Consider the following 10,593-nt stretch of genomic DNA (forward strand, 5'->3'; position numbering starts at 1 on the left):
AAACATGCCCCCAGGCATCTCTACATCCCTACCCTGAAGAAGGCCCTGAGCTAAGCCTCACAAGATGACCTAGCTAAGGAACAATCCGAAGCTGAACTAACGAAAGGAGCTACAAGAATGTTAAAGGCCATCAAAGGTTGACCACCTACTGCAAATGGGCTAACTACGCCCGCACCCTATTCAACTGACTGTCACTAGGTTGAGTTCCCTCTAAGAGACAAGTAGTGTGCTCGGGGTCCTTAAAAGCCTCATAAATTGAATCGCCGCTCCTGTATCAGCGACCACCACTGACGTGACGTCAACCAACTGCAGCTCAGCAACCCACAAAAGGCCCAGCAATTGGGGAACTCTTCCCTCAATCGGTTGGCATCTTATTGCCAACTCGTAGACAAAGTGGTCTTTCCTGAGCACCCGATCCCCGGACATTGTCATACTGCCATTCTGACACACACCTGCACCGAGAGCAATATGGTACCACCATATACAAACAAAAGCAAGAGTTAAGTTCACAGCAACTAGAATGGCAAGCAAAAGCGTAACCACGCTCTGCTGCTAGTGAGACGCCCTGCTAAAGCAGCAGGACAGGAAAAGTAGTAGCGATTGTGGAAGAGGGCCAGAATGAGTGGCTGTCAGTTACACTCCAAAAATAACACTATATTTAGTTGTATAATTCTAAAACGGCTGAAGGCCCTTGAATTAAATACAACTGATTTTTTTTTCTTTTTTTTTAGACAGTGGGCTCTAGGCTTTAACCTTAAGTAGTATTTAAGGGCAAGCGATGTGAGACTTGACTAGTGAGACAGCTTAAGTTTTTAAAAGCGTCTGTAGGCCCATAAATTTGAAACAACGTAACTACAATAAGCTTTCAATGGGCAGAAGGCCAAATCTTGATGACCAATAAGAAACCTTACTTCAAACGGCTGAAGGCCTTTGGTAAAATATGCTGCAACCAATTTTCCAAGGCAGAAGGCCCAAAGCCTTTAAATACTTTGTGCGCTAAAGTGATGTAAGACCTGATAAGTAAGAATCCAAAATTTTAAAGCGGCTGAAGTCCCATCATTTCAAGACGAACACAACTACAATAAATTTTCAACACCCAGAAGGCCAACAGCTTTATCTTGAAAGAACGTAACACTTGATAAATAAGAACCTTAAAGCTTAAAGCAGTTGAAGGGCCATGCCTTTTAAAAACAACGACAATAAATTTTCAACAGAGAACCCACAATTTTATGCTCAAATGTGTAAACCTCATAGTGCTCCGGACAGCCCCGACACGCTCCGACACTGCGCAGAGACCGCCAGCTTGCTTGCTGATCCGCTCCAAACTGACCGACTGACTGCCAGTACTCCGACAACGTTTAAAACAAGATTTCAGTGGAAACGACACCAAGTACACTTCACGGTTCGACAAACACTTGCACGAACACTTGAACGACACTTAGCAATGGATGTGCATTCACGAAGACAAATCAGGAGTCGATACACACACACACACAGCCAACCCATAAACGATCTACGAGCCAATTATTGTCATCCAGCAGGACGACCAACCAACGATCCACAAAGATCGTCCCCCGCTCAAATGATGCGGGGTTGCAACGGTTGGGTGAGCCATGGACATCCAGGCCTCACTGCTGCTCGAACCTGACTGAACTAGTGCCGCATTCCAACTCCACGACTGGCAGGTTCTGACTGCCCTCCTGGCACGTTCCAATTCACTAGACGACCGACAACAACTGGGAAGTTCAAAATGGTTCAAATGGCTCTGAGAAATATGGGACTCAACTGCTGAGGTCATTAGTACCCTAGAACTTAGAACTAGTTAAACCTAACTAAACTAAGGACTTCACAAACATCCATGCCCGAGGCAGGATTCGAACCTGCGACCGTAGCGGTCTCGCGGTTCCAGACTGCAGCGCCTTTAACTGCACGGCCACTTCGGCCGGCAGCTGGGAAGTAATGGCAGTGCAGCAAAGATAACACATGAGGCCTATATCGATAGACGCTGTTGCTGCCACTGACGGGCAGATATAGCAGCAACTCAGTGTCAACAGAAATTGAAGCTAGTATAACGAGGTGGCAACACGAAAAAAAAAAAAGGATGTAAAATAAGAGATTTCACGAGTGCTAGCCACGCACGGCTCGCTCTGCAATGGTAACAGGCCGGCCGCTGTGGCCGAGCGGTTCTAGGCACTTCAGTCCGGAACCACGCTGCTGCTACGGTCGCAGGTTCGAATCCTGCCTGGGGCATGGATGGGTGTGATGTCCTTAGGTTAGTTAGGTTTAAGTAGTTCTAAGTTCTAGGGGACTGATGACCTCAGAAGTTAAGTCCCATAGTGCTCAGAGCCATCTGAACCATCTGCAATGGTAACAAGGTAATTTCCGTTCATTAATGCAGGCCCTAGAGAGAGAACAGAAGAAATCCATTGTGTCTTTGAGAAAAGATGTATCATTGACGTGACTAGGAGTACCACTCTGTGATCCGCGTACGCTCGTACCGATGAAGTCTCTCGTAATGTCTTCCATCCGCTTAAATGATCAGCAAGACGGCGAAGCAGAGGTTCTAAAGACAAGAGGACAAGACAAAAGCGGCAGTGAGAGGGGGCTCCCTTGCGGTAAGCCCCGTCGAATTGTGATCTGGGGAGTGCATGAATATCAGTATGAAGATCGTATAATACCCGACAGGCACTGTGGTCGAGAGTGGTCGTCTTGAACACCTGCATCAAGAAACCGTGACTGACCCAGTCAAATGCCTTACTAAAATCAATAAAAAGCAAGGCTCCGGAAACAGAAGCTGCAGCAGCCTCCGAGACAACGTTGCGACATTCGACTACAGAAGTAAGAATCGTGCGACCAGGCACACAGCTTCGGAGGACAGCAAGGATTTTCTCTAGCAGTGTCGACAAAAGGCTGTTAACCGCCGGCAGACAGCCTTGTAATCGAAATTAACAGTGTGATCGGGCGGAGTTTATCAATACCTGGACGTCCAGTTGTCTACGGTATTAGAACGATTTTTACCAAACTTGAAGGGGTCATGAATGAGACCTCCCAGGACCACTTCATTTAACAGTGACGTAATTGTATTTCCTATTACAGGTCAAAAGTGTGCATAAAATTCCTTAGGAATACCTTCAAGTCCTGGCGATTTTTGCGATGGTGAATCAACAGTACGGCGATGTATATCATCGCAAGTAAAGTCACTCAGAAAGTCATCATTTAATGCGGTAGTGACCGACCAATCGAGGAGCGAGGTAAACCATCAGGGACAATCCTATTAGCAGAAGTGATATCATAAATTTCGGTCAGTATGTGACCATCGCTGTGAGTAAGGGACGTGATACATGCTCGTTTGCGGCGCGTCCGCGACCGGATAAGGTGATGTAAGGGGGTCAGTTCATCCTGTAGGGAGGAGCGCTGTTTTGAACGAATCCTGTGTCCTTCCAGTTGTTGCCTCTTCAATTGAAGAAGTTTCGTCTTAACATGGCGGACGTCCATAATCCGTAAGGCAGCTTGTCTGGCACCGTCATAAAGTTGACGCAAGACGGAATGATAAAATTCCTGGTTCCGACGGAAATCCCTCGCCCTCTCGACGGCACTGTACCGCATTAACGCTTTCCGGAGCAAAGGATTGGCATGCCGTGACCACCAGTCCATAAGAGAGGGTTAACGGCCCTGCGAACGCAAGCTACGGGCCCAAACCTCTCGAACGATTATCTCGAGGGAAGGATCCTTTAAAGAGCGATGTGTTCAGCATCCAGGCGAGGCGATACAGTTTTACTGGTTGCGGTACGCGGTTTAAAGTTAACAGCTACGGCACAGTGATGAGTGAAACAAGCGGGTATCAAGTCTGTCGCTAACAGCTGTCCACATAAAAGTCAGAAAGATAAATGGGATCTAGTGGGCTGCTGGAAGTATCTGTAAAATGCGTATACCTGACGAGAGTGGGATACTGACAGATCCTGGTGACAAATCTACGCGTCTCGTATTATCTAAGAATGCACCAAATCGTCTAGTTCCTTACTAAAATTAAAATTAGGGGTCGGATACACACGACGGAAACACAATTAAAATCTCCCTCTATCAGGAATTTATGCGCAGTTTTACGAAATAAGTGAACTATATCCTCGTTAAAAAAGTAGAAAAACAAGGAATAGAAAAATTGTCAAATAACGCTTCTTCAAAAAACACCACTTCTACACCTGAACCGTAAATAAGCTGTAGCAGTGCCGGAAGTGTAAGCTGGGAACTACACTGCTGGCCACCATAAATGCAACACCCTGAAGGAAGCATCCGAATCAAGTGAAATTTACACCATGGGTTTGCAACGATGAGATATGCAACTGATTAGAATTTCAGCGCAGACGCACATCACGCGCGCCTGTGGCGCCGCCTCATAGCGCCATTTAAGGCTTGGCGATTTCGACGAGTGTACGTTCGGCACGTGTGTTTACCTTGTGGTTGTTTCACAAGACGACCAGTTATGCCTCGTAGACAACAGCGAACATCTTTTGATCAAGTATCCGAGTTCGACAGAGGAAGGATAGTGGCTTACCGAGATTGTGGATTATCATACAGAGAAATCGCTAGTCGTGTTGGACGAAACCAAACTGTAGTGACGTAACAAGACTGTTATGCCACTTGAGGTAGCCGAAAGAAAGGCACGCGTACACACACACCGACTGGCGTCAAGTCTGGAACAGGATAACTATTGAATGGTAGCAAGAAAAGTACGTAGCTGCTTTATACTTAACTTTAATGATGCTTGTGATACATCTCTCTTGACTATACAAATGCGACTTGTAAGTTACATGCACTGTTACAATTGGCGCCTTGCTAGGTCGTAGCCATGGACTTAGCAGAATGTGGTGTCACCGCCAGACACCACACTTGCTAGGTGGTAGATTAAATCGGCCGCGGTCCATTTAGTACATGTCGGACCCGCGTGTCGCCACTGTGTAATCGCAGACCTAGCGCCACCACAAGGCAGGTCTCGTGATACGAACAAGCACTCGCCCCAGTTGTACGGACGACCTAGCTAGCGAATAGATGTACGAAGCCTTTCTCTCTCATTAGCCGAGAGACAGAATAATAGCCTTCAGCTAAGTTAATGGCTACCAACTAGCAAGGCGCCATTAGCCTTACAGTGATTGTAATTAAAGTCTCCTGTGTATAGTCAAGAGAGATGTACCACAATGATTGATTAAAGATAAGTATTAATCCAGCTACGTACTTTTCTTCATAGCATTAATTACGTAGCCTGTTCCAGTACTTCACGCCCGTCTGCGTTAGTCTCGCGTGCATTTTCAGCCATCTCGATCTACAAGGTGTTGGCCCAGCTGCCGACACATCACATGGCGACGAGTCTACAAAGGATCTTGTGTTTTACTTTGCCCTAATTTATTTGTGTCATGGCTTCGCCAGAAGTACTGTCCGAATTTTATCGCTTGCAGAATCAGCAGACGCAGGCGTTATTGGATGCCCTTGGACAGCTCGTCCAGGGTCAACGTGCCATTCAACCCGATGCGGCCGCCGCCGCTTCACCGGTACCGCAGCCACAACTCGCAGTTGCACCGCCTTTTAGGCACTACGACCCGAACCACGAGACTTGGCGGGAATGGTCCCGCCAGTTTGCGTTTCACCTCGCCGCCTACAGAATTCAAGGTAATGAGCGGCAGCCGTTTTTGCTTTCTTGTGTCGGTGTGTCCACATACCATGTGATAGTGAAATTGTTTCCCCGACGCGACGTAGCAACTCTGTCCTACGAGGAAATTTTGTCTGCTTTAGATGCCTATTTCAAAGAAACAGTTAACGTGGTTGCAAAACGGTATACGTTTTTTCGTACAAAACGTACGGCCGGTCAAACTAATAGGGAGTGGGTAGCAACATTGCAAGGACTTACTAGGGACTGTGCCTTTGACTGTGACTGTGGCCTTTCTTATTCAGATACAATGGTACGTGATGCAATTGCTCAGAACGTTTCTGATGTTCGCATACGGGAGCAAATATTGAAACTAGTTAATCCCTCCCTCCAACAAGTGATAGACATTTTGGATAGACAAGACACACTTGACTGTGCTCAGGAATCTTTAGAAACTTCGCCAGCAGTGTGTAACATTAACCGGCCTGCCGGGCGAGCTGCGCGGCCCGGTCAACTGCCATCGCACAAACAAACGCAGCTGCCGCCGCGCTATAAACCAGGTGTGCCGCGTCAGCCCATAAATGCAGTGAAATCATGCCCACGGTGTGCTACTAGACATTCGCGTGAACATTGCCCGTCACGCCAAGCTATTTGCTTTTTCTGTCATAGGAAAGGACATGTTCAAAGTGTTTGCCAGAAAAAGCTCCGATCAGACACTCGCAATCATTCCAGGCCCTTTGCTTCGCGCCGGAATCGAACCAAGGACACTCAGGATCGTGGACCTTCGCCCATGGACATTCATGTCGTTAATTCCACTTCATCCAGTGCCACTTACTCTAACAGTGACTGTGTTCGTCCCACAAAAACTGTGCGTCGACGTCGCCGGAAATCACGTCAATTAGCAAGTGATTCTGTACCAGTGTCTGTTCAAATTGCAAAAAACAGTCGCTCTTGTCGTCAGCAGGACAATAAACTTTTTGTGGACTTAGACTTTGAAGGCAAAGTGATACCATTCCAGCTCGATACCGGAGCTGCAGTTTCATTGCTCAATCACGACACGTACAAACAACTGGGCGCACCTCCGTTGCGTGCCGCAAATGTTCAGTTAAAAAGTTATTCCGGACAGACAATTCTTGTGTTAGGACAGTGCACTCTTCTTGCAACATATAAAGGACAATCAAAGCTTGTGTCATTTTACGTTCTTCGTTCTTCTACTGCAGTGAACTTGTTTGGCTTAGATTTATTTCAGTTGTTTAACATGTCTATTGTAAATCAGGTCCTATCAGTGAATCAGACTGTGCCTTCAGACAGTGTTTCTCGCTTATGTGACGAATTTGCAGACATTTTTGCACCGGGCTTAGGTTGCGCTAAAAACTATGAAGCACATTTGGAACTGAAGGTCAACGCGCAACCGAATTTTTTCAGAGCGCGCAATGTTCCCCACACATTGCGTGATGAGGTCGCAAGAACATTAAACGATCTAGAATCACAGGGTGTAATTGAACGTGTGCAAGCTTCTCTCTGGGCCTCACCCTTAGTAATTTTGCCAAAACCTTCCGGAAACTTGAGACTTTGCGTAGACTTCAAGGCCACAGTGAATCCACAACTAGTGACTGCTACTTTTCCTTTGCCCCTCCCGGAAGATCTTTTTGCTAAACTGTGCCCGGGAAAATATTTTTCGAAGTTGGATCTAGCCGATGCGTACTTGCAAATACCTGTGGACGACGAATCCCAGCGTGTATTGGTGGTTAACACGCATCTTGGATTGTACAGGTTCAAAAGACTGCCGTTCGGGTGTGCATCCGCCCCTGCATTGTTTCAGCAATATTTACAAACTATTTGTGCGTCGGTCCCTACTACAGCAAACTATCTGGACGATATAGTGATCTCCGGACAGACGGAAGAAGATCATCTTGCGAACCTACGAACGTTATTTCAGGTCTTGCGACAAAATGGTCTTCGCTTGAGGAAGGACAAATGTGTGTTTTTTGCTCGTGACTTACCATACCTGGGCCATGTCATCAATGCCCAAGGCATACATCCGAGTCCAGAGCACCTCCGTGCCCTACAAGATTTACCTTCCCCTCGCAATGTGAAACAGCTACAGAGTGTGTTGGGTAAAATTAACTATTATCACAAATATATGCGCAATGCCTCTTCCATTTCAGCTCCGCTTCATGGCTTACGCAGTAAAGGTGTTCCGTTCGTCTGGACGACGGAATGCGAACGCGCCTTTCGCCAGTTGAAATCGGCGTTGCTTTCTAATACTTGCCTCACGCCTTTCGATCCCCAGAAACCCCTTTTGTTGATGGTCGATGCATCGGATTTCGGGATCGGTGCTGTCCTTGCGCACAAAGTTGGCTCGCATGATCGCCCTATTGCCTTTGCGTCCAAATTGCTCTCGTCTGCGCAAAGAAATTATTCCCAGATAGAGAAAGAAGCTTTCGCTCTCGTGTTTGGTGTTACTAAGTTCCATGATTTCTTGTATGGTCGTCACTTTACCATCATCACAGACCACAAACCTTTGACATCGCTTTTTCATCCGAACAAGCCTGTGCCTCCGCGTACAGCGCAGAAATTCATTCGCTGGTCTATTTTCCTCTCGCAGTACAGCTACGATATCTTGTATCGGTCCACTGCTAAGCACGGCAACGCTGATGCGTTGTCCCGTTTGCCTGTTGCTGAGGATAAAGCATTCGATTCTTCCGAACTTGCTTGCATGTTCATTGATTCGGAAACCGATGAAGTGGTCGAATCGTTTCCGATCGAATTTCGTCGTGTCGCTACCGCCACAGCTGCTGACCCTGTCCTTGCTACTGTTTTACGTTTTGTTGCTACGCAATGGCCTTTGTCAAAGTCTCGGATCGAGGATCCGTTGGTTCGCCGATTTTTTGCTCACAAGGAGAGACTTTTTGTTCGACGTGGTGTTTTGTTGTTGCGTTCTGATAATGATCAGTCAAGAGTCGTGGTCCCACGTTCGTTACAGTCCTCTGTCTTACGGCTTCTTCACCAAGGACATTGGGGTATAGTGCGAACGAAACAACTTGCTCGTCAGCACTGTACTTGGTTCGGAATCGATGCTGCGATTACGAATATGTGTTCTTCTTGCATGGCGTGTGCCGAACAACAATCCGCACCGCCGCGGAAAGTCTTTGCATGGCCAAAAGCCACTTCCCCTTGGCAACGCTTGCACATTGATTTTGCTGGTCCATTCTGGAATGCTCGATGGTTGGCTCTGGTCGACGCCTTCAGTAATTTTCCTTTTGTTGTCAGGATGTCTTCCACGACGTCCTCTGCCACCATCCAAGCGTTGTCTGCTATCTTTTGCATTGAAGGTCTTCTGCAGACTATTGTTTCCGACAATGGCCCACAATTCATGTCTGCAGAATTTCAGTCATTCTGCCAGGCCAATGGTATTCAACATCTGACATCCGCGCCGATTTCGCCTCAGTCAAACGGTGCCGCTGAACGATTGGTCCGGACTTTCAAGTCACAGATGTTGAAATTGAAAGAGTCGCATTCTCGGGAGGACGCATTGTTGCTCTTTTTGTCTTCGTATCGTTCTCAGCCCCGAGATGGTCGCTCGCCGGCTGAGTTGCTCCATGGTCGTCCTCATCGCACCTTGATGTCTTTGCTGCATCCGCCGCATCAGGTTCCTTTGCAGCGGCAGACTCCTGCTTTTGCTCCAGGCGACGTTGTATTTTATCGCAACTATCGAGGTTCACGGCGTTGGCTCGCAGGGCGCATTCTTCGCTGCCTCGGCCGCGCGATGTATTTGGTTTTGGGGGCCTCTGGTGAGGTGCGTCGGCATCTCAATCAGCTGCGCCTCTGTCGTCGCACGGGTTCTGCCGCTCCCCGTCTGCTTTCAGCGACGGTGCCGTCCGGTCAGCGCCCTGGGGACCCATCTACTGGCTCGCCTCATCCCCAGGTGTTACCGACGATGCCTTCCATTTTGCCCCATGGCGACGCGCCGCCGCAGCAGCCGCCGCCGCCGCCGCCGCAGCCGCCGGTCCTCCGGCCGGCGCCGCCCGCAATCGACGCTTCGCTGCAGCCGCCAAGCGCCTCCCAGGGTCACGCTCCGCCGATCGCTTCCCGTGACCAGCTGTCCTCCGCCATGGAACTCTTGCCCGCTCCGGACCACATGACGGTATCGCGCGTCGGCTACCCCGACGCAATGGAGGTCGACCCTTCGGCCCCTCCTGTCTCTTTACGGGCGCATACACCGCATGTTGACGTGCACCCTGGACTAGGTTTTCAGGCGTTTCCTAGCTCCCCTCGGACCGATTGGCAAAGTGCGGGTGGCACAGCCTCGCCTGTTGTTGGGCTCCCCACCTCATCGCATACGTCAACATGGGGTCCTCCCCACGGCGGGCGGAAGCCTTATCTCACGACCGTTCGCCGATTTGCGGGGGAGGAATGTGGTGTCACCGCCAGACACCACACTTGCTAGGTGGTAGATTAAATCGGCCGCGGTCCATTTAGTACATGTCGGACCCGCGTGTCGCCACTGTGTAATCGCAGACCTAGCGCCACCACAAGGCAGGTCTCGTGATACGAACAAGCACTCGCCCCAGTTGTACGGACGACCTAGCTAGCGAATAGATGTACGAAGCCTTTCTCTCTCATTAGCCGAGAGACAGAATAGCCTTCAGCTAAGTTAATGGCTACCAACTAGCAAGGCGCCATTAGCCTTACAGTGATTGTAATTAAAGTCTCCTGTGTATAGTCAAGAGAGATGTACCACAATGATTGGTTAAAGATAAGTATTAATCCAGCTACGTACTTTTCTTTATAGCATTAATTACGTAGCCTGTTCCAGTACTTCACGCCCGTCTGCGTTAGTCTCGCGTGCATTTTCAGCCATCTCGATCTACAAGGTGTTGGCCCAGCTGCCGACACATCACAGAAGGCTATTCTAACTGTCTCTCGGCAAATGAGAGGAAGGCTTCGTCCGT

This window comes from Schistocerca piceifrons, chromosome 7 (genome assembly GCF_021461385.2).
Source record: "Schistocerca piceifrons isolate TAMUIC-IGC-003096 chromosome 7, iqSchPice1.1, whole genome shotgun sequence".
Lineage (NCBI taxonomy): Eukaryota > Metazoa > Arthropoda > Insecta > Orthoptera > Acrididae > Schistocerca > Schistocerca piceifrons.